This window comes from Blennius ocellaris (assembly GCF_963422515.1).
Source record: "Blennius ocellaris genome assembly, chromosome: 11".
NCBI classification, from domain to species: Eukaryota; Metazoa; Chordata; class Actinopteri; order Blenniiformes; family Blenniidae; genus Blennius; species Blennius ocellaris.
In genome coordinates, this window is record NC_137660.1 from 26,308,549 (window position 1) to 26,333,274 (window position 24,726).

Here is a 24,726-nt window from a genome sequence, read left to right on the forward strand (position 1 = left end):
TACACACTGCAGCTGTGGCTATAGAATAGACTTTAGAACTGGCACTGCGTTGCTCCAAAATTACTCGCTATGCTTTCAGTGTTTAAATAATGGTCTTAGCACAGAGTTAATGGCAGTAGTGGGAGGCCAAGTGATGAACACACTGTTTTCAGTGCAAAGTGTTTCAGCTAGTGCAAGCTCAGGATGGCCCGGGTCCTCGGGTTAATAGGGACCGGAGAGTGATATGTAGTCTTAATGGAAATGAAGGCTGCTTGAGGGGGGACATTACTGCGATTCGTCCATGTGTGGTGTTTTGAAGGAGTGAAACGTGGTCATTTTATGCCCTCCCATTGGCTTTTCTCTCGCCGCCTCTTTTGGAGGACGGGAATTAGATACAGTCGGCTAGAGAGCTTTTTGTTAATGGCGTTATCCTACGTGCAACGGGACAAAAAGCAGCACACGAATCAATGTATGCATGTGTCTACTTCATTCTCTCAATGTGCGCTTTCTCATTGTACTCCTCAATTTTTTTTTTTTTAAACAGACCGAGACTAAAACACGAGATAATACAGTTGTTGCACTGGCTTTTTTTTATTCCTTACTTCCAGGCCAATGTTGTGATAAGAGATTGTTTCATTAGGGGATTATTCATGGATGGGGAGTGCAAGCTCAGTTATTGATGCAGCTCATTGGTTTTTTGTGAGGCACAATGGGTTCTCTTGATTGATCGTGTTAGACGGCCGATGATGTGACGCAGAGGAACACGAGACATGTAGAACTATGAGCTACAGTGAGGAGATAAACCCCCACTGAGTGTACATGCCCAGACACACACATAAGCGCTCCGTAAGAACATGTCTCTCTAATGAAGACAGCTCCGAGAAGGTAATGAACAACATCTCGTCCTCTATGGTGAGGATATTGGCCCTTGCTCAGACAAAACAATTAATATTCATGCTTGGCTGGAAATTGAATAATGGCTTAGATGGAAAGGTTGTCTCGGCGAGCCGATTTTGGAGCTCAACTTCCCACAACAAGACGGTCTGGTCTGATGTGGTTTTCTAAAAAAAGAGGGATGAAGTCATCTTCAATTTATGAAGGGCAAGATCTATGTTCAGTGTTTTTTTTTGTTCACTTTCAGGGAAGATCGCAGCCTGGAGATAACCAGACTCCTTTTGGAGTGTGACTCTGCAGTGCCTTCGCTTATTAATCAGGCGGAGGAAAAAAAGAAAGCAAGAAAGAAAGAATGAAAGAAGAGTTCTGCTTAATGTGATAAGCTCGTGCATTGGGGTCTCTTGTGTGTCTGTGTGGCCGGGGCAACTGTGCGACCACCAGCCAGGATGTGGAGACTGTGGCCGAGCGACGGCAGGCAATGCCCCTGCACAAATGCACACTCACACACATTCGTTTCACTTGTGACAAGGAGCCACGTTTGAAAGTCGGCACCATGCGGCATCCAGCAGCATGTGGGCTCATCTCTCTATCTCGTCCTCGCTCTCTCTCTCTCTCTCTCACTCTCCCACCGACACCCACCATCCTCCTCGTTCTTTCCACTTTCTCTCTTGCCCATCTGGACACATCCATTTATTCATCCTTGTGTCTCAGCGGGCCAATGTGGGGGTCTCAGGCAGATCTGATGTTGGCATCCTCGTATCCATGTGACTGCCTCCACATGCTCCTTTTCTTTCTCTTCCTTTTGCATACATGCTGTGTGTGCGTGTGTGTGTGTGTCATCTATGTTCTCCATCTGGGGAGCTTAGCCAGCCATGCACAAATCAATGGTCATGTATCGATGCAGTTTTTACGAGACACTTAACAATAAAAAAGCAATAAGCTATGACATGGATAATCCGGTGGGGCATCACAGGAATTGCAAAGCAATTATAACAGCTCTGCTCCTCTCTGTATGATTTACAGACATGCCCGCAGTCTCACAAAGCTCCGTGATACCGACAACATTTCCAGGAACTGAAAAGAGGATTTATGAAACTGTTTGCCTTGCTCATCCCGCACTACCTTGCATCCCTTTTTCAGGGTTTTAACTGATATCCCGCTGAAGTGATATCATTAATATATGGAGTGCCTTTGCTCCTCCCCGAAGCCTGAAGTGTATTACACTCTGCGAGGGAGTGTGTAGGTGTTTTTGCATTGTCACATATCACTTTTTTGCAGTCCATCACAAGTAGACGTATAGCCATTTTCAGCCAGCGATATTGTCAAACCCAGTGATTTTTATGATTGTGTGTGGGTTGATAATATTGTTTGTGGATTTGCACACAGCTTTGCCTACCTGCTGATCACAATGCAGGATTATTCATGCAAGTGAAACAGCAGAGAAACACTGTGAGCTGAGTGTAATTATACGGTGCCTTAAATTGGCCTTATGTGGGCGACTGGGATATAAAACTCACATGACAGAAACAGCACTCCATTTGATTAAAACCGCCGTCTGTAAATGTTTGCTGGGTCATCACAGCGGTCTGTCTTCCCCCAAATTTGTTCTATTCATGATGAAATGCGACAACGTGCTGAGAGAGGATTACACATACAGCGCTATAGTGTAAAGCAGAGGTTTTTGATCCGCGTGCGTTCGGGTCTCACATGTTTCGAATGTCTCTCTGCTCCATCATCCCTCAATCCAATGAATATTTCAACTAGTTGGTAATGCAAATATATTGTCAGGTAATTACACGACACCGGCCTAATTAAAGTGTGCCGAAGTCGAAGCCGAGTTTGATTGTTGGTGCTCGGAGGCTGGCCCGGGTACGTCAACAACTGATGATCTACTGGGATAATTAAGCGCCACCCAGGGATTTACAGAATGAACATGTGTGAGTGAAAAGCGTACAGTGAGAGACAGTCCTCCGGTTGAAAATATATTGGTGAAGACAAGCGGTGAGAGGAAAGGGGATTCAGGACGCCATGTATGGGAAAACAACACACTGCAAAAACAAAACCCCAAAACAACCATTTTGTACATTGTGAATGATTTAGTGGCTCAGATATATGCTTTTATTTGATGTAGTTCACACCAAATTCTGCCTTAAACCAACAGATCAGATGAGTGCAGGTGTAAAAGTGAGGGGGATGTTTTTTCACTCTGTCATATTTTCCTTTGAGAAACAACACTGAGCACAACAACCAACCTGAGTACTGGTGCTGATCATATTCATCCCTTTATTATCGCAGTATTTTCACCTTCTGATGGCGACTTGTGGACACTGGACATTGAAAAGTACAACAGGGGCTGAAACCGAAGGGGACAACTGACTGTAAACATGTCGAAAAGTTTTTTTTTGATGCATAGATCCACTTGGTTTGTTGACCCCATTGACCAATGTTTTGGTCTGCGATGATGAAGGTCAACCAGAAGTGGCCCAATACTGACAATCTGGAAGCGTGTCTCTCACTGGCTATTCTCATTGTGACATGATTCCAATGGTAAATTGATTATCCTCCCGTTTGTGCGCCAGGACAAAGACGATAATCGAGTTGCAACTGCAGCTCCAACTTATTTTCAAATATTATACTTTTAAGCTGACTGTAAATATTAGTTTTATTGTCATTTTTGTGTTCTTTGTGCGTGTGAGTAAGTGAGTTTAGCGCGAGATCGGACTTCATCGTCGTGATAAATCCCTTTTTCATCCGAAGACACATGGTTGAAATGAAGTAGTGCACTCCGGTCAACTGGCACCAGCGATAGAAATGTGATCCTAAGTTACTCATTGTTGGCTCGCTTTTTGGAATACAATCAACCCATTCCCCTTCCCCAGGCGCATCTTCATCCAGGCCTGCAAAGATTCTAATTTCCTACACCAACCTCCAACCTCTCTCACTTGTCACAGTCCATTGTTCAGTGCCACGCAGCTCTGTTAATATAAGTTGCAGATTGCGTGCTTGTGAAGTATTTATCTGGACACACAGCAGCTTTTGTTATCTGGGATAGAGTAACTTATATGTGATTCTGTGGAATGATTTAGGGATTTATCTCGGAAGTGACCAGACAGCAGCGCAACAATTTCTCTTTTAGAGCCCAGTACTAAACATTATGTATTGTCTGACTCACTGTGGCTCTGCAGATATCCTGCCAACAGTGTGTATAACACGACCGCGGCACTCCTAACAATAAGTCATTGTCCACTCTTTGAGGAACAATCTGATTCATTTGCAGCACAGGAGTGAAAATAGATGATTTGTCTTGTTGGACTATAAATTTCCCCCTTTAAAAGAAACACTGCAAAATAACTGCATAAATATAATATATGAACTACATTGTATGATTTTTAAGCAGTCCTAACAACCATTATGAAGAACAGTGCAAATGATTTAGCTTTTTTTTGTGGGGGGGGGGTCATACAAGCAGAGGTTGTTTTTCCCTTTTGGGACTTGAGTTACATGAAACCTGGCAACCATGATGGGAAAGTCGTCTTCTCATCAGACTCCATAAAACAACATCACCAAAAGCTGACATGTCTCTACTTGGTATGTCCTGCTGTGCAGTTTGATGACAAAGAAAAACATAAGACACTTCTCATCTCCACACCATTAAACCTTTATATTCAATGGCAGCTTTTCACTCAAACCTTATTTCCTTTACTTCCACAACGTTCAGGTTTCCATGTGTTAGCTACAGCATGTAAGTCTCTGTTCCCTGAAAGCAGGGATGTGACATCTGCGGACGAACAATCAATGTCACACAGACCTTCCTCGCACAGCGTGCAGCAATCTTTATTGTCCTCCCTCTTCTTCTAGTCCTTGACTACTTTGTTTCTCTCCGTAAAACTTCGACTTTCCCTCTTCTCATTCTCTCTCTGAACTGTCCCTATACTTTACACATGTCTTCTTTTGTCTTAAGTACTTTGTTGTTGTTTTTTAAATCCGTTCTTGGATTCAATTGTGTTTCTAAGTTTTACATGACTCCTTCTTTATAAAGCTGTGAAACAAACAGCCATCACACATACTCCTTTTATCAGTTTCAGTCTTTTTTTTTTTTTTTAAACAAAACATTAATTGTAAAAAAATTTAATAAAATGAATGTATGAAGTCGATAAACCACAGCACTGAGACTCAGGCTATATCAGTGAGGCTGGAATGAAAGGTAGCCTTATTGCCTATACCTTATTGCTATCAGCAGGAGTTTGTAAAAACATGCTTAATGCAACACTTTTCTTTTTACATTTCCCTTTAGTTTGCAGCAGAAGGTATCATTAAAATTGGCTTTATGATTTAGATTGTGGTCCTTTTTTTGGTAGTAATTGGTTTTTATACATATATATGTATGTATATACAGATATATATACAATTTTAATCACATACGTTCTGCGCCACAACAAAGAAAAACTTGAAAGGTTCATTTTAAAGGATATTATGGCAATATTTTACAGGTGCAACCCACTCAAAATGAAATTGGGCTGTTTGTGGCCCTTGAACTAAAATGACTTTGACCCCCCCCTGTGTTAGAGAGAGAGAGGGGGGGGGGGGGGGGGAGAGAGAGACAGAGACAGAGAGAGACAGAGAGAGAGAGAGAGAGAGAGAGAGATTTTCCAATATGAATGTGTGAAGAGTGAAAAAATACTGAGCTTTATACATATGTTTGATGATGATTGTCCAGTAAAAGTAGCTTTGCTTTCTAGTACTGCTGATTTCCATTTAATAAGGAGAAGTACAGAATGAATCACAAAGCAAACTCAATTTTTTTTTCTTTTTATATTTAATGGCTGCAATTTGGTAATTTCGACTGTATTAGCACAGTTGCCTCTCTTCATTTGAGCAAAAGTCTGAGATAACGGGTAAAAAGGCTGAGAACACGGCTGCCTCTTCCCTATAAAAAAAAAAAAGTGTGCTCTACTGAAAGTGTAGATGCAGCTCCCAGAGGTTTCTTCCCATCCCTCTCTCTCCATCTCTCCACCCCTCCTCTTTTCCTCCTGCATTGTGCGAGTGCAGGAGATGCATTTCCCAGAGAGGTTTGTGTCTCACCTCTCTCTCTCTCTCCCCCCCTCTCTCTCTCTCTCTTAGAAAGGAGTCTCCCTCCCTTTCACTTTCTTTTCTCGCTCCGCGTCCTTCCCAATATTCCTCAGCCTCTCCACCCGCAGCCCTGCTGCCTTGTTCTGAGGGAGTGAGAGAGAGATACTGGCTCCCAGAGGCAGACTGCTCATCCCTCAATAACTCCAGCAGCCTCCCTGCGGTGCTGAGCCCTGTCCTCCACCACTCAATTACTCCCCTCCATAAAGACATACAGATGGGCCATGGGATGCATACTTGCACATGCACACACACACACACACACACTTGCACATGCATGAACACATAAACAGACAGACCTGTGCATGCAACCATGCCAATACACTCTCCCTAATAGTGCACATATTGGCAAAAAAAAAAAGGTAATATCTGTATGTACACACACACACACACACACACACACACACACACACACACACACACACACACACACACACACACACACACACACACACACACACACACACACACACACACACACACACACGGTACACGAAAACAAAGCTCCGTCTCGTGTTCCTTATTTGCCGAATTTGAAGCTCAGATCTTTTTTTTTCCTTGCCCCGTCTTGTTTACTTCCATCACTCCCATTGTCTCCCCCTCGCTCACTTTTTTCTCTCTCTTTCAGCTTCTGCTTCCTCCTTAATTTTTTTTTGCTTTTCCCCCTCCCCTCTCGCTCACTGTGCATCCACAGGCGGTTAATGAGAACACAGCACAGATTGGCTCACCTGCCTGCCTTCCTGCCTCTGTTCAACAGAAAACAGCTCCGAGTCTGAAGATGAAGATGACTCACAGTCGATGCATCAAACACCCCAACAAAGACGGTAAAGAAAAGACTACCGCCGCCTTTGAATAAAGACGCACACGCAGACGTAGACGGGTTAATGCAGGTGCAGGGCCACAGTTTTCACAGGGTATAATGGGCTGGCACTTCAACAAGAGCAACGCAAGTAAGTGTTGTGCTGCAGGCATAATGGCGTTAATGAGATGATCTGTTGCCCTCACTAGACCCTTCCCCTTTCTTAAATCTTAAGGCTGTAGTCGCTGAAATCGTCATGCACAAATATAGGATTAATACTGAGGAGGAAAAATGAAGCGCTGGCGTGTGATATTAAGGTTAATAACGAATCTAGATTAAACAGCCACCGTTAGAAACTCGCTTTTTCTCCCTTTTTAATGGGGTATGTGAATCAAAACGCTCAGCATGAGCCAAAAGAGATTGTTAAAATTTTAGTAGAGTCCCACACATTCAAGTGGATGCTCCATTATGCAGCGATTTGACTGTGTAATTATTTTTCCTCGAATTTATTAAATAAATGTGAGCAGAAATTAAATCTGGTTTGCGTTATCGGTTGAAACATCAGACTGTTTTTATTTGGTGTGAAGCGGTTCAGAATGCGGATCCACACCTGAAACTTTCTTACCTCTGGTGGGGAGGGATGACAACCTGCCCCAAGTGGGGAGGGACGATCTGCCCCAAGTGGGGAGGGACCGCCTGCTCCCAAATGAAAATGCATCGTTTTTGTGTTTTCTTTTCAGAAAACGTTTGTGTTTACGCGGCACCGTTTTGAAAGGCGGAAAGCGCAGAAAGAATGAAAGTAGTTTTCATGCAGGGTCACTAGTGGGCACTGCAGGACAGTGGAATGAAGAGCAGGGCGATAAAGAAAAAAAGTCTGATTACAGGTGAGTCTCCATCCACATTGTCACCTGTGGCCGTTAACCTGGGTCTGTGACTTTGCAGTTCCATCCTCATTAGGATGTCCTATACTCGCCTCAGTGAGTCGAACCTTTACCACCAAAAAAAAGCCTTTTTTTTTTTCTCTTTCTTTTGTGATTTTGCACCAAATAAAATGGGTCTGGAGCCATAGAACATGTCAATTATCTGAAATGAAAAAAAAGAAACATCTAAAAGAAACCACCTTACATCTTTGGAAAAAATTTGGATTATTTCAGTTTTATCAATTTTATACATCTTTAACTATTAATATTCTTTGTGCATTTCCAAATAGTGTGAACAGTTTTAGCTATATTAGCAATTTTAACCCTTTTTAACAGTTTTTAGTGATTTTAGCATTTTAGCTGTTTCTCCTGTTTCTTCATTGTTTTGAGTGGTTTGAGCTATTTTAACAATTTTCAGCAATTCCGGCCGTTTTAGCCATTTTTCCTTCCTCGGCTGTTTTTGAAAAGTAATGTTGTATGTACAGAAAACGAAAATTAAAAAATGTATTTATTTACCAAGAGAGAGCCACGGGAGAGGCTGAAGGGCCATGCACGGTGAAGCAAAAAGTTCCATATTTGAGTTTTATTTTATTTCTTGAGTATTGCTAATCATAAATCGTGTGGATTCGTCACGTGTTCATGCTGTCATTTCAAATGATGCCTTTCTATTGCACACAGACACACAAAGAGTCGTGAGCACAATACTACCATCTGCTCGGGTCCGTTTTGATTGAAACTGACTTTAAAACAAGCTGTTGTTTTTTTTTGTTTGTTTGTTTGTTTGCTTTAAATTGTGTGTTCTCTATGTGCTCTCCCCCCTCCCCTTCCCCCCCATCTGTCTATATTTACAACTGTTAGTTTGATGTCGGATGCAAAAGTGAAGCTTCTTTCTTTTTTAACAAATGCAGCTGTTTGCATGGCCTCACATTTGTTGATTTCTTTTCCAAATTGACGTCAAACATGGCATGTGTACTGTTGGAATCGGGAAAACAAAGCATCTCTCACTCACTTCGCTACTCACACACACACATACACACACACACACACGGACCTCGCCGCTACAGCAACGGGGGAAACAAACATCGTTTCTCACCCAGTCTGTGGCGCTTACACTCACATTAGACGCCAACCGCTGTGTCACTCAAAGCCACAGAAATACAATCTATTGAACACAATAGCAGCTTAGTGTCAGGCACAGAGCAACAGTAAACTGTGCATGCTATAATATATCTGGGGTTTTCCAGCTTAATGAGCACTCCTGCTGAGAGTCTCCCACACCAAAATTCCACTCGTGTCAACACAAGCGTCCGACAAGTGTTTTGCCTTTCTTTTCTTTTTATTCGAGGAGTGGTCGTTTTGTTCAATCTCCCTCCGGGTTTCGGGGGGTTATTTGTTGTACAGAAATGCAGAAATAAAGAGTTTATTTTCAAAGTTAACCGGAAGGTTTTTGGAGGAACTGACTGTAATGTGAACCGTCGATGTCTCCAAAGAGACATGGACTGTGAACCACAGCAGCCGCGTCACCTTTATCCACTCGTTCTGACACGCCGAGTCCTGTTTTATTAGCAGTTAGCAGGTGAATTAAACCAGTTTGTCACTGTCGTGTCTATTTATATTGCAGGCAACTTTATGATGGACTAATCCTATATTTAGCAAGAAGAAGTAGAAGCGGGCACGTATGTGCGTCTATGTGTGTGTGTGTGTGTGTGTGTGTGTGTGTGTGTGTGTGTGTGTGTGTGTGTGTGTGTGTGTGTGTGTGTGTGTGTGTGTGTGTGTGTGTGAGCCTGTCTGTCAATTTTGACACATGCAGTTATAATTATCACACTGTCATTAAAAAGACTCAGTGTGAGTGCCTGGCAGGCTTCTTTATTGCCGGGTTTAATCTATGACCGGTTCACATCTCATTATTAATATGGTAATGGATCTCCTTGAAGAGATTACGGGATGGAGTGGTTGGTGGTGACAGTAAAAGCTATTTTAGATTTTAGAATCAGCGAGGGCCCGGGTCGCGGGGGGTTGATGCCGCTGCAGATGAGCGCCGTCGCTTAACGCAGAGTTGTTCAGGAGCAGCGGCGTCCTTTTGCATCTTTCGGGGGAAAACGCGTGCGAATGACTTGTTGAGGGATGTAATCAAATACTACATTTTGTTCACAGTCTTACAGCGTCTTCAGACAAAACAGCTTTGTTTGTCGTCTCTAAATGCCATCGCCAGTGAGGAAACCCATCCAGTAATTGGCCTTTCATCGGTCAGGACATCCACTGCTGATGCTGCCCTCCCCCGCCCACACCCCCACCTCTCTTTTTTCTTCTATTCTCTCAGTGGGATTCATAAGAAAAACTGCAGAGCAGACACCAGACAGACAAGACGTATTACATGACTGAATAATGTCCTGCCACATCCCATAATGCCCCTCAAACAAAGTCCTGCACCAAAGTCCTCCTGTGCACGTCCAAGGACTTTCACGTCAGCAGAAACTGTGCCAGTGCATATGAATAATGCATTTATAAGGTTTTAGGAGTCCTGGAGTGTGTGTGTGTGTGTGTGTGTGTGTGTGTGTGTGTGTGGGGGGGGGGGGGGGGGGGGGGGGGGGGGGGGTAGCATTCCCCTGAGCAAATAAATCCATCAAGTGTCACGATGTTACATGTTTATGTGAGGAGACGCTTATGTTGCATATCCCAGAGATTAGCTGTGGTAATGTTGGTTGGAATCCCTTTCTTTATTGGTTTAGTTGGGTTTTTGGGATTTTTTGTTTTTTTTTCAAGATACTTCCTGTACACTTTCCTCCTGGTTTGAAGTCTTCCTCCGATCCTGTCATCTCTCCGGGTTAAACCCATCAAATTCCAAGCCGTCGTCTCTTCTTGGCAACACGTTCATGTTTCAGCAGGTCGGATTAGATAGACGAAGGTTTTTCACATAATCTGTAACATCTGTGGTTCGTTTCCATCCAACTTTTCCATTCAAGTTTTTTTTTCCTCTTTCTTCTTCTTCTCCTGGCTGTCTTTTCTTTTGTCTTTTTCACTCAGCATTTCACCCATGCCAAAACCACTTAAGTCCTTGACTCACCCCCTCAGCCTCACCCCTAATGTACGCAAGCATGCACACACACACACACACGCGTGCGTTCATATCACCCCCCAAGGTGAAAGAAATCTTGCCTCCAACGTATTACTGCACTTCATTAGATTTGTTCATTAAAGAAGGCTCACAAGTAATGACTTTTTTGCACCATGTGATCATGGAATAGATTACAGTATTGATAATTGCATTAGTCTTATGATGAATATGTAAAAAAAAAAAAAAAAAAAACTGAGGAGAGTGGGCGTGTTTAATATTGCTGAATTAATAAGGTTCATCTTCAATTCTGTCAAGATTTCTATTGTATTTTCCTTTTTGTTCCCTTTTTTTTTAAGCTATGGTTGTTTCACTGAGAGCATTATGAGAAAAAAGAAAACTGTCCTGTGGATGAAAAAAAAAAAAAAAAAACCAGGATGTTATCAATGAAAGCAATAACAGAGAAAGATAAAGATATGCACTCCTACATTTGCGCATCTGTGTTTTTGTACTTGAATCGGGCTTCTAAACTCACTGGACCAGACCAAAAACAAAGAAACACAAACCTCACTGTAGTTCACTATAATGTGCGTGTTTATGACGCCCATAAACTTCGCTCTTTTTCTCTTCCCTCTCAGGCCTCCTTTGTAGAGTTCCCTTCATCTGTCATTTTCACTACAACTTGATTATTACAACGGTTGCATTGCACATTAAAAAACACATTTTGAGACTAAATACAACTTTCATGAAACTTTTTTCTCCTTTCAAAAGGAGAATTTAAGTGAGTTTGCCATATTGCATTTATTGTACTTTACATTAAGTTGCTTTCAGTGGTGGATGCAAAGTTTGTGGTGGTGATTGGGGGGGAGGGGGGTTTATATGTTTATAGATTGTTAGATAAAACATATCATCACCGCTCGGATGGATCTGCAGGCGAAGCAGGAATATTATCTAACCTGCATCATGCAGGCCGGCCAACTCGCACATATTTGACTCTCTCATCATGCCGCATGTGCCTGATCTCACAATTAAAACAAAAAGCTGTGATAAACTGAACTTCAGATACAGGTTGAGCCTGTTGTCAAGAATGCAAAAGCAAATAGTGAGGGAGAGCTGAACTCATAAAGATCATAGTCCAGCCGGCTTTTGATGTTTCTTTGACACGTGTGTGTGTGTGTGTGCGTGTGCGTGTGTGTGTGTGTGTGTGTGTGTGTGTGTGTGTGTGTGTGTGTGTGTGTGTGTGTGTGTGTGTGTGTGTGTGTGTGTGTGTGTGTGTGTGTGTGTGTGTGTGTCCCATGTCTTTTTTTCTTCTTTTCACTGCATGGCCTTGTTTATATAGTTTTTGAATAGTACGTCACTTCAACGGATTTTTCTAAAGTTCCTTTGATCAGTTAACACATTCTGTCAATGTTACACCTTTTATAGAAAGTTGATCCAAAACATATGATTCAGACACTCAGGTGTCATTACCTTGCTGATCAAGTTAGTCTCATTAAAAAAAAAAAGAGTGTTTTCTATCATTCTCTATTGTTTGGATTCGGGTTAAAACAATTTCCACTCCCGTAATTCAAATTTCCACACAATACACGAGGCCTAATGCAATATTTCTCCCCACCACCGCCACCACCATCTCTCGAGCGCACGTGTTGTGAAACAAAGACAAACAACGCTGTCAACACAAACCTTTTGTCCCCCTGAAACTGTGGCTGGCTAATGAGTTTTCATACAATCACAACCTAAATGAATTCTGTTTGTTGATAGATTTTCTGTTTGCACCAAACCCACTCCTGCACCCGCGTGGAAGGTGTTTGCTTTTTTTCTTTCTTTCTTTCTTTCTCTGCGACATACCCCTGTGTGCATACATGCAAATAGAAAATCTCAATAAGTAGGGATGGGCTATATAGGAGGGGAAGAAAAATTAGAGGGGGGGGGTGTAAATGGAGGAGTTCAGTTGGCCACGGGTTTGCAAAATGCAGTGGAGGCCTCTTGCTGCGTGACGGGGGGGTGTTGGGGGGGAGCTGTAGCTGTGGCAGACTGAGAAGGTGTTGCTGCTGCTCCTCTGCAATTTCTAAGTCTATCACTCAGAAAAATAAATAAATAAATGTTATACGTCCATCTGGCCTTGGATGGAAGATGATTCAATCTGAGCACTTGTGGAAAAAGACACGCAGTTCAAATAGCGCGCTGAAAGGGGAAGCAATTTGGATCAAGAACAACGAGTCGGAATTGAACCGCCAGACATCAATGTCGCACTGCCTTCCTGTAATTCTCCATGTTGGAACAGCAGAAGAATACATTCTCATTTGACTGTTTGTCAACTTTATACCGCAACGATTTCATGTGGGGTTTTTGTGTTGTTTTTATTTATCCTACCTGGGGTCATCAGACTCATTACAAGACAAAAAGTGAGTCATAAGCTGAGCTTCCGTCGTGCTGCTCAACCTCCCACCTCCCCCCTTCTGCTCCTCTGAATACCCAGCAGTACATTAGCCAGAGAGCTACTGTTACGGGAGCGGCAGTTCCGGAGAGCCGCCGCGGGACGCCGCGCGTCGCAGTAAAGCTCCCACAGGTTTCAACGGCGTGGACTTCTTCCACCGCCTCGCCGGCCCGTAGCCGGCCCTCCCCGGGAGCGCCAAGGTCACAGTGAGCTGGAGGACGCAGCAGCCTGGACACGTGTGTCCGTGGTTTGCTCGTGTGTGCATGTGCCTCCTGCCACAAAGGCAAAGGAGGTGGCAAAAAAAACAAAAAAACAACAACAAAACAAAACAAAGAAAACAGGTGAGGTTTTCTTCCTGCTCTGGTGAACTACTGTTTCCTCCATCGTGGTCGAGTGATCGAGAGAGAGAGAGAGAGCTCCCATCATCCTCAAACACGAATGGAAGTGTCTAATCCCCCTCGGTAAAAGAAATTCCAATAGGACAAACTTTAGATCATTCTGTGTTGCATGGAGTGAAGAGTGCCGTATTGATCTGCTCTGTCTGTGATGAATTCACAATTAGAGGCCCGGCAGGCCGCTGGGGAGTCTGTCCTCTGTTTGATTGAACCTGCCCTCTTTGCCTTCACTGCTATAGCATGTGGATGAAACATTAAACAGGACGGGAGAGAGCTGTAAGTGCATGTGCCTGCATATCTGTGTGTTTGTGTGTGTGGATGTGTGTGTGTGTGTGTGTGTGTGTGTGTGTGTGTGTGTTTGACATCCAGGGCAAACAGGAGGTTCTCCTAGTGTGACAGCAACAAAGACAGAGAAGAGCAAAAAAAGAAAAAAGAAAAAAAAGAAATTGATGAGACGAAGATAAAAGAGCCGCATGCTCGTGTAACATTTCAGAACAAGGACGGGGTCGAGCGACACAAAAGGCCGACGGAGGAATTCCTTTTTCGTTGATGCCGCGGATCCGGTCGCGGGTGCACAGCTCTTTGGGAATCAATACAAGGAGGAAGAAAGTAGGAAACACAAATATTGATCCATGGGAGGAAAAAAACAAACAAACAAACAAACAAACAAACAAACAAACAAACAAAGGAATGCATTATCCTTGATGACGGCGATATGAAGCCGTATGTTTGTCGTAGGCGCTCGCCACTTTCGATTTGTTTGGGGACGCGGGATCAGCCTGTCGGAATGTCGGTGTCGCCGCTCAGCAGTGTTTAAGGGGGAGAGGTGCGGTGGGGTTCGGGGTGGCGGTGGCGGTGGTGGTGGTGGTGGTGGAGGGGGCATCCTGCCAACTGGGTCTGCAGCTTAATTAACTCCAAAGCAGGCGAGCTGCGGGCTGCCCCGTCGCCTTGCATATCAACGACCTGAGCGCTTTCTAAGCACCTTAGCAGAAAAGCCCTCCTTTGTGAGCCGGGGGAGTCTATTCAGCCGGGGCCAGCGGAGCCAGAGGAGCCAGAGGAGCTCCCTCTCTTGTCTCGGCTCTGTGTGGCGGGCCATGTTCTGGTTTCTTCACATAACCATTTGAAAAGAACTGTGGTTCTTGCCTGCGGAGGAGGAGGGGGGGGGGGGGGGGGCTGCTTGAGCTGCTATTGCATGTGGCACATTGCTGGAGGAAATCTCAAATATATATATATAAAAAAACAAAAAAAACAATTCTTAATCAGATGCACTCTAAACAACGCTGCAGTTGCAGTGCATTTGCAGTGTTTTTCACCACTTCTTCATCTCTGTTTTTTATCTTGAAGAAGGTCACAAGCAGCCCCCCCCCCCCTCCTAAACAAAGCTTCCTGTTCTAAAGTACAGTTCACTCCACTCATCACCCGCATCAACTTGACTCGCCACTGACCTCTAGTGGCGTGAGGTGGAATGAACCACAGAGCTGAAATTAATCAAGTCTTTTTCTTTTTTAATTAGAATTAAAATGAAGGTGATGGTCAAGGGGACTTAGATTTTTCCTTTTAAGATCAGCAGTCTTGATAGGCACGCCACCGTTATCACTAAAGCAGCGAGCCGTTTTTTTTTTTTCTTCTTCTTCTTCTTTCCTCCATTATGTTTGCTCAATCTTAATGATCGACGCACGATATGAGGCTCCGGGTTCGTGATTGTTTCTCGATTTTATCTGTCTGTAATTTGTGCACACGGCACCTCAATGTGACATCCAGCTTATATGGTGCAAGTTTGCACACGGGCGCACTACTACATACATATACATGATGAGTGTAAAGCAGACACCTCTCGCGGGGCTGCGGTGGCAAGAGGTCAGGCCTGATGTATTCTGCTGAGAGCTCACCGTGATCTGCGATGAGAGCATGGGGGGGAATTATTAAATTTGGGCCTGCTGCCTCCTCTGGGGGTGGTTGGGGCGGCTGACCTTGAGTCGCCGGCTGGTGGCGGCGACGACGTCGCCGGGGCCAGACTCGGTGGCTGCGCCGCTCGTCTGCGGGGGAAATCCACCCGTCTGCTCATCTGACTGACTGACTGGGAGGCTGACTGATAAGTTTCTGCTCGGCGAGCACGTTAAAGTAACTGCAGGCTCGCTGGCTTCATTGCTCTATATTTCATTAGCCGTTTTGTTTTTCCCCACACAACCCTGACAGCTTCTACCGTCACGCCACCAATAACGCATCACACAGAGCTCGCCATCGCCGGCACACCTTCACCGCCCTGCACAATATTTCACATGTCAACTGTGCTGAAGTGCCAGGTTTTTCTATTCGGAAATCATCTGGAACTGTCAAACATACGGCCCGGGGGCCAGAACTGGCCCGAGACACTGCGGTGAAATATGGCTCCCTCGTTGCCATCGAACCATGTCGTCGGGGTGACTTTGTAAAAAACATGCAACAACTATAAGAGAATTCTGTTTGGACATTTCACTGCAGCAGGAGTTTTCATTAAAACAGACTCTATGTTGGGATTGTAGTCATTTTGGGTAAGAATTGTAAAAAAAATAGACATTTTCATCACTCTCTGCCATAACGTTTCAATTTAAAGGTTTTTATGGCACTATTAGCGGTCACTTATGATGAAACTGGGTTGTATGTGGCTCCAGTTCTAAAATGTCATCCCTGACTTACATTAACTCTAATTGATGTAAAACCCCAAAGTGCTTCAGTGTCTTCCAAAGATGTCATATCTTTTTTTTTCTCTCACAGGAAATAATGCTATAATTAAGCTCCATTCAATTAAATGTCCCAATTATATATGAGAAAATAATTTGTTACATCAGCTAATGCATAAATGAGTCTTTCAGAGATTTCATTCGTATAGAAAAGAACCTAAAGTCTCAGTTTGAAGCAGAAAAGGTTGTAACACCACTTTGCTCTCATTGTTTAACTTCAGGATCAATGTCTGATCCCAATTATTTATAATTACCATTTTTATATTTAATGACGCTTCTACTTACTGAAATTACAAAGATGTTTTGTAAAACCTTTATACATTATACCTCTATAGCTTCAAAACAAATGCGGACATGCACATATGGTTGAATCAATAAACTTTGACTTTTACAGAGTAAAAATGATCTATGAGGAATTTTACTATCCTTGCTTTCCTCCCACTGTCTTAATGCTATTTTCACATGGATAATTTGATTAAATATAATGAAATGTAATAAGAGCCAGAGTAGTCATCTCGGTCATATTAATTCCTTTTTAAATTCATAACTTTTTTTTTTTTTCCTTCTCGCATAGACATATTAGTGCAGCTTCAGGACTGGGCCGTGAGACACAGTAATTAGAGCAGGATCTGTCTTAATTATGTCTACTGATTCTGTGTTGGTGATGTTTTGCCTCAATAATGCTCCAGTGAATCATCTCAGCGGAGATGATGCTCACGAGCAAACGGCCTCTGCTATCCGTCGGTTTTTACACGACGGAAAAACAGATTTATGAAAATGTTTAATGTAGATAAATACGCTGCTTCTCGCCATTTCCGTCACATCAAATCTACATTGATTTACATCTGGTTGATTCTCCAGCTCTAACCCCCTAAAGGACACGATCATAGCAATTTCCGTATATAACCAACACTTGATTTCATTTCAATTAGTGTCAGGGGACGAAATGCGAGAGCCACACACTGACTATAATAATTAAAAAATATATCATTATCGGACTGCATTGCAAGTTAGGCGGGACTACACTTTGTACATGTGGCCAACATGCATGCACAAATAGTTTCTCAGACAGCAATGTGCATCATGAGCCGCAACCCCCGCTGGTGGAGACGCCGGTATTAAAGTGCCACTCTCCCCGATCAGTCCTGGGCTGATAAGAAGGGCTGCTTATGAAAGGCAGATTTCTTTCTTAAGAACAGATCAAAGCAGCCAGGCCTGCTGACTTCCCCACTTCCACTCGGCTGCCGAGGCGGGAAGAAAGAAAACAAGAAAGGGGAGCAAGGTTGAGAGGAATAGGCGCAGCAAATTGGGTTTGCCATGGCGGGATTTGATGCCAAGACCGGATGAACTAAGTCAGAATTCGGGGATCTGTGCCAAAAGAAATTACTACAGCTTTCAGTGAACGTAATCCACTTCTTGAGTGTGTATTTCCTTTTCTTTTCACAGCGAGGGAAGCTCATGGCCTCTTTGTTGAATTCCTGAAGTATATGGAGTATAAGCTGTCAGGGGAATGACGAAAAGAATGTTATTTATTTTCAAAAGCATTTATGTTTTCTGGTTGACATATTTATGTTGGTTCATTCCTGCTCTAATTGGTATTGCACTTCTGTCTAACGCAACACATGTCTAAACCAAGGGTGTCACACCAAAACTGACCACCGACACGGATCAATGCAGCACATGGAACGCTGGACTCAAACTGGCCTGCAAGAGGCTCCGATCCCAAATTGATCAAATTGTACATAATGCAACAACCATAGGAGAAGTTATTTGGGACATTTTAATGGTATTTTAGACCAGAAGGTTTCATTAAATTTGGCTTCATGTTGGGATTGTGGTACATTTTGGGTGCCAATTGTGAAACATTTCGCAAAAACAAGCAAAACGTTAAAGTTAAAGTCTAAAAGCTATTACGCCACTGCAGGTCCAGCCCAGTCAAGATGAAATTTGTCAGTGTGTGGCCCCTGAGCTAAAAGTGGGTTTGACACCAGTGCTGCAGAGAAGCCTTGCACAGTGGGGGGAAAAATAGACAATGACCACCAAGTTTTTTTTCCAAAACTTCCATGTTTACTCGTCTCATAGTGAGACTATCCCTGGTTTGAGTCTGGGTTTGGCCGTTGCCACACTGAATTTGCATGACTTTCCTCTGCGTGTGTGTGTTTGCACATGACTTTATGTCCCTTTGTGTTCCCCGCCTTTATCTGGAGTTACCTGGGATTGTCTTCAGCACGCAGCAACCCGAAGCCGCATGGAACGGTATCGAAGATAGACGCCCTCCTATAGAAAATAACAAAGCCTCAATTCGCGGGGGAAACACCTCTCTTGCCTCGGAAAGTTTTGCGGATCGCGGTTACGTCAGAACAACCCCGAACAGAATAACCCGTTAACTACAGCCTCAACGCAATGCTCAGAGAAATACCATCCCTCTGCAGCAGCGGAGGATTTGATTCATAATTTGTGTGTGTGGCCCACCAGCAGGTTTAGGGCAGCGTCTGCAGGGGGCCTGCGGATGAGCACGGCCGTCTAAATCAGTACTGACAGCCTCGCTGCTCCTCTTTAAACGCGAGCGCAACACCAGACGCAGACAACTCCAGATCGGCTTAGCCCGCGAAGGCTTCAAACACCCGTTAAAATCTCTGGAGTCGCCACATCAGCTATGAAAATTAAGCTTTTTAACACCTCCATACGAAGTTAATTGTAAACCCAATTTGCCTAAAACAGTTTACATACAATCATCGCTTTAACAGGAAAAGGAAGAAAAAAACATTACCTCCACATTTCTTTTCTTTTCTTTTTTTTTTAACTCTGGGTTTTAATTTCCTGCATAAAAATTGCTTCACGTCTAAATGACTCCTGAGAGCGGCGGCGTTCTTGTGTTACCGTTCAAAACAGTTTCTCATATTTACCAGTCTGCCTCATTAAAATGAAAATATAACAGTTTATCTTGAATAAACGGACTGTTGTTTACATGCAAAATGAAATTGTGTGTACACTTTTAAAAGCAACTATAGTGTTATAATTATGGATGCCTTTCATCACAGGTCGGCAAGCAATGAATGGAAATCAATGTAATGTAATGTAAAAAAAAAGGGGGGGGATTCGGAAAAGTTTCTGCGTGAAAACTTGGTCAACGCGACAAAACATTCAGCACGTATTTGGTGATTAAAATATGTGTTACAACACAACTTTGTTATTATGTACGCGCACATGTGTGTGTGTGTGTGTGTGTAGGTTCATTACAAAAAAGGTCATTACAGGTCTGGCTGCTCATAATAGATCTGAACCGGTCTGTGTCAATGAAGATTTTTTTTTTTTTTTTAAATGAGTAAATCCCAGGTAAATGTGGCCTTAGAATCCCAAAATAACACAAGAACCAACGTATGAGCCAAAAAACAACTAAAATGGCTAAAAATGTCATAACATAAACTGTTAAAATTGGCTCGAAAACTAAAAACGTGTTATTTAATTTCACAAGTGTTGGTAAATATGACAAATTATATCAAAATTTTACATCTGCTTCATTTCTAAGATTAAACATGTTTAGTGGCTCAGTCCAGACTAAACCAATTTGGTCAATTATGGCAATAAGGGCATTTTTGTTGTTTGTTTCAAAGGTGGCAGACAGAGGGGTTTGGCACAAAGTGGTTATATTTCAGTTTAACAGTAACGCAAACAGAAATGGAGAGGTGAATGAACAGAAAAGACCCAAAACCAACAAACAAAAAAGAGTGTGTCAGAGTTATTTATGCCAGCGAGGCTCCAGGCATGTGTAAAATCTGCAACTTTATCCAAGGGCAAACACACACGGAGGGAAATATCAAAAAAAAAAAAGAAAAAAAGAAAAATGAAGTGTTTGACTGAAAATTGCCATCAAACCCTCAGTCTGAGAGTGTTTCCATTCTGGTGATGATGTTTTCAAATGATCCATGGAGAACCATCTCATTGGGGCAGGGCTCCAAACGACACAGAGCCATTTGATATAAAGGCAACAAAAAGCGTATTCATCACAGAGATAAATTTTATTCAGACGCCCCCAAAGCAAAACGAGCATCTCTGCTTCGGTTTTTCATACATCGCAGATGGAGCCCCACTCCAGCTTGTTCAGTGTGTGTGTGTGTGCATGTGTGTGTGTGTGTGTGTGTGTGTGCGCGTGTGTGACCCTGTATTGTAAGAGGACGGAGTGCGTTTTCTGTACTGGTTCACGCTTTGTGATTTCAGAACAGTCTTTGGGGCTTTAGTGTCCTCATCCTCAGATCCCACTGCTGAACCTAATACCGGGGAGCGGTGTGCGGAGGGAAGAGGGCAGGGAACAGGAGCGTGAAGGAGCCGAGCGGGGCAGCTCGGGGGCGGAGGAGAGCAGAACCGAGAGAAAGAATATAGTGCGCCGGTTCGAGCGGACCGGAACACATTCAGGCGAAAAACTGCAGTGAAAAACAAAAAAACAACAAAAAAAACCCCAGTAAAGAGATAAAAATGCAGATGGAAGGAGAGACATGAGAGCGGAGCAGTGTTGTCGGTGCTGCGGTTTGCTAATGATAACCTGAGACGTGTATCAAACGGGGGTTCAGAGGTCACGAGGCCACCCAGGGCTTTCATCACCCGCTATATTGGCTCTGGGCTGCACAGTCTCCGTGAAAATGTCAAAGAAGGCTGAAGCAAGCTGGAGGAAAAATCAATGCACTTTGGAAACACTGGTTGGCTCCTGTGCTTTGTTTTTCTCGGCGTGCACAGGCACGAACACACACACACACACACACACACACACACTCATAAAGCATGATGCACACCCTGTTTTGACATTTTTACCTTGAAAAAAAAAGGATCTGTACTTGGTGCTCAGCTTGGTGTTGCGGTAAAATGTTGGCTTCAATTTGCTATATTGCGTTTCCGTAAATGAAATGGATACGTTTTAAGACAGATAATGTATGCTTGTAATTCTATCTAACCGATAAGAGTGACGTGTGTTGAGATTGGGGTGACAAAGGTGGGAGAAAGAAAAAAAATAAAATATCAGCTTGTGTGATAAATGAAAAATGAGTCAGAACAATTTAATCATTAGAAAACTGGAACATGGCTCCCTTACTATATATGTATATATATATATATATATATATATATATATATCCTCCAATAAAGCTCACAACCAGGTGTTTTCTGTTCGTAACACTTCAGATTTGATCAGATAGTTTGATTTATAGTGGCAGACATGAGTTAGAGCTTTGCAAATGTCGCATGAAGGGTGTTTTTTGAGGGCATTTAATCTGGGATTCAAGGTTATAGGATGTTCATATTATCGTCTCACACGCACAACGACTCCGGTTTGAGTTTCTGGTTCCGGGAGTCTGCATGTTCTCCCCCCAGCGTATTTATATTGTCTGTAGGAGCGAGTGGTAATGTTCTGCCTCTCTGTGTTAGAGCTCTGTGATCGATTCATCATTTCTGTGAGTCAGACCTTCACAAATTAGAAATAAAGATAAATACAGTTTCCTATTTGATTCATGATCAAAGACATTTTCTTTCAGGGGCCACATGCAGCTCAATTTCTCTCTCTTAAGAAATGTATTCGAAAAAATAATCTATGTTTTCTGTGAAATCTTTACAATTTACTTGGTGGATCAGGGCCTCTTTGTGGGTCTCTTGTGAACCAGGACCTTTCAGGGTGAATTTGCATGTTCCCCCCTTTCTTTTTTAGTGGTTGCTACAGCTTTGCACAATGAAAAAGAAGAAAAAGAAAAACACACCCAGCCTTTTGCCCAAAGCCATCCAGGTTTAAGTTCCCATTTTAGATTAAGATGGTTACATTTCCAATATAAATGACATGGCGTTTATTTAATTCATTCTTCTAATTTATGGCGATTTTCTTCTTCAATGTTCCATCGGTTGATGGAAAAATGCTCAGTGTTTAGAAAGTGCATAACTTATGTGAAGTTTGAGCATGTCCAGATCTTTATGGGGAAAAAAAAAAAAAGTTTCTTTCCCTCACACATCATGTTCAAGTATATAGAATATAACAAGTGTTTTATTTTTAACACCGTGTGTTTGAGTCGTTCAGCGGGACTTAGAGACTCATGAAGAGTCTGCAGAATTACTAAAAATATTAAATTCCCCACAGGCCCTGTGAGCTGGAGAGGATTGATTTAGTTAAGTCAAGTGAGTGATTTTGCTGTATTGTAGAAAGAAAGCCTTGTCCGTGCCTCCACTTTCTGCAGCTGTCAAATTCAACTTGAATTACACAGACCGGGAATGTGGCTGACAAACAACTTTATTTGATATTGTGCGGTTTGATGGACCCTCCAGTGTATTTATTCAGTGTTTCTAAGAGATGTTATTCCGCAGTGATGAGTGTCAAACTGTGAGCAAACATGGAGGCATAAAGATCCGCGCATATAGTTTGTGTTTTTTGTGCACAGTCAGTGGTATATAAGTTTTTTTTTGTTTTGTTTTTTGTTTTAACCTCAGATACAGCACAGAGGGGGGGTGACCTATTGTTTTGGCTGTGACGTACCCACATCATTGAGAGCAATTTGTCCATTTCCCTTCCATTTTAATGGCAAATTCAATGCAAATGAGAGGTATATATAGTACTCAACGTATATGTGCAACAGGCAGCCACATGTTTCAGGACATCTAAAAAAACAAACTTGAATATCACTAGAATGTTCATTATAACCATAGAAACGCAAACATTTTCAAGCACTTTATTTGTGACAATAAAAAAACCTGATCTCAAAATATACTATTTTGAAATAACCGACGACTCCAAAAATGTGGCCGCTGAGTGAATTGGTGACTCTGGATCACAAGTGTCAAACACATTTTAGTTGCGATTTAGTCTAGAGTGGGCCGGACCAGTAAAAAAAAGGGCCATAATAAGCTTTAAATTGAAACCTTAAAGGTTTTCTTTGTCGCGGCGCAGAGAATACGCAATGACAATGTCTACATTTTCGCCAAAAAAATCAAACAATTACAATGGAAAATGACTCCAATCTCAACATAAAGTCAATTTCAGCGAAACCTCATGGTGCGAAATGCAATGAAATGTCAAAAGAAATATTGCATGATGCATGTTTTTACAAATTCACCCAGACAGCATGAATTTGAAGCTAATGCTAGTTTGCCAGCAACGATTTCAGGGTCTCTGTGTTGTGTTGTGTCTGCTATTCTTAAGAAATGCGTTTAAAAAAAAAAAAAAAAAAAATCAATGTTTTCCAATTGGCTTGGTTGTTTGGCCTCATGTTTGACTCCCCCTGATCTAGACTGTAAATGAGTGTGAATGTGATCGTCTCTATCCCTGCGTGTGGATCCCCCCGTCTTACGCAATCCGTACGCTGGGATCCGCTCCAGCCCGTCTACAAAAATAGTCATTTTTTATACCCACATGTGGCTTTTTAGTCAGTATCGCTCCGGAGTCTGGTTTCCCCGGTCCAAGAGATGGGAGGGATGGAAAGGATTTAAGCGATAACCAAACTCAGTGGACTGGATAGGAATAACACAACAGGACTCCTCCATCTATTGTCCAGGTGATTCCTCCATCTGGGGTGCCGGAATGAAATTGCTGGTGGAGGATGGGGCTGACAAGGAGTGGGCAGCGGTGGTGTGTAGGGGGCGGCTGGAGGCGTCAACGGGTTCGCAAGTTTTCTATTTCTCAGGCAACCTGATTCCCTGGTGTAATACGGGCACAATTAGAGGAGGGAAGGGCGCCCGGAAAGTGGCTTATTACCTCGCCCACACTCAAAGAGTTGAGGGGACTTCTGCCGTTGACGGCCATTTATCCACTTTTCCTGTTTTGTTTTGGGTTTTTTTTCCAAATGTGGCACCATATCAAAGATTTGACATATATATATATATATATTTATATTTATAAACAGTCTCTATGGAGCAGTTGGGGCTTGAGGAGCCCGATTTCATCTGAACTGGGCCATAATAACCTTTACATTTTAAGTTTTGTCTTTGTTGTGGTGCAAAGTATACGTCATGAAAATATCTATATTTTCATAAAAACTGAAAATCAGTTGTGATAGAATAAATGCAAAGGTATTTTTTGGGGCATATTTGGAATAATATTAGTCCATAATCATGATTCCGCTTTATTCTACTTATTATATGCCATGTTATGTGTCATTGTATTACTTAAAAGAATATATCTGTCATTTATTAATACCTTTTCAAGGTAATAATTAGTTTGATTCAATATTTCTAGCATGTTTTCGTTTGTCTTTTCGGACATGAAACCTGAATATATTTTTCTGTCGTTATTTATTCACTGATTGTTATTTATTGAAATATCCTTGTTTGATTGGTGTGAACTGCTGATTAAAAATTCAGTTTAATTAAATATCTCAGCTTGATTCTTGGTGTTTTGTCTGCTACTCTCAAGAAATTAGTTTAAAAAAAAAATTTTCT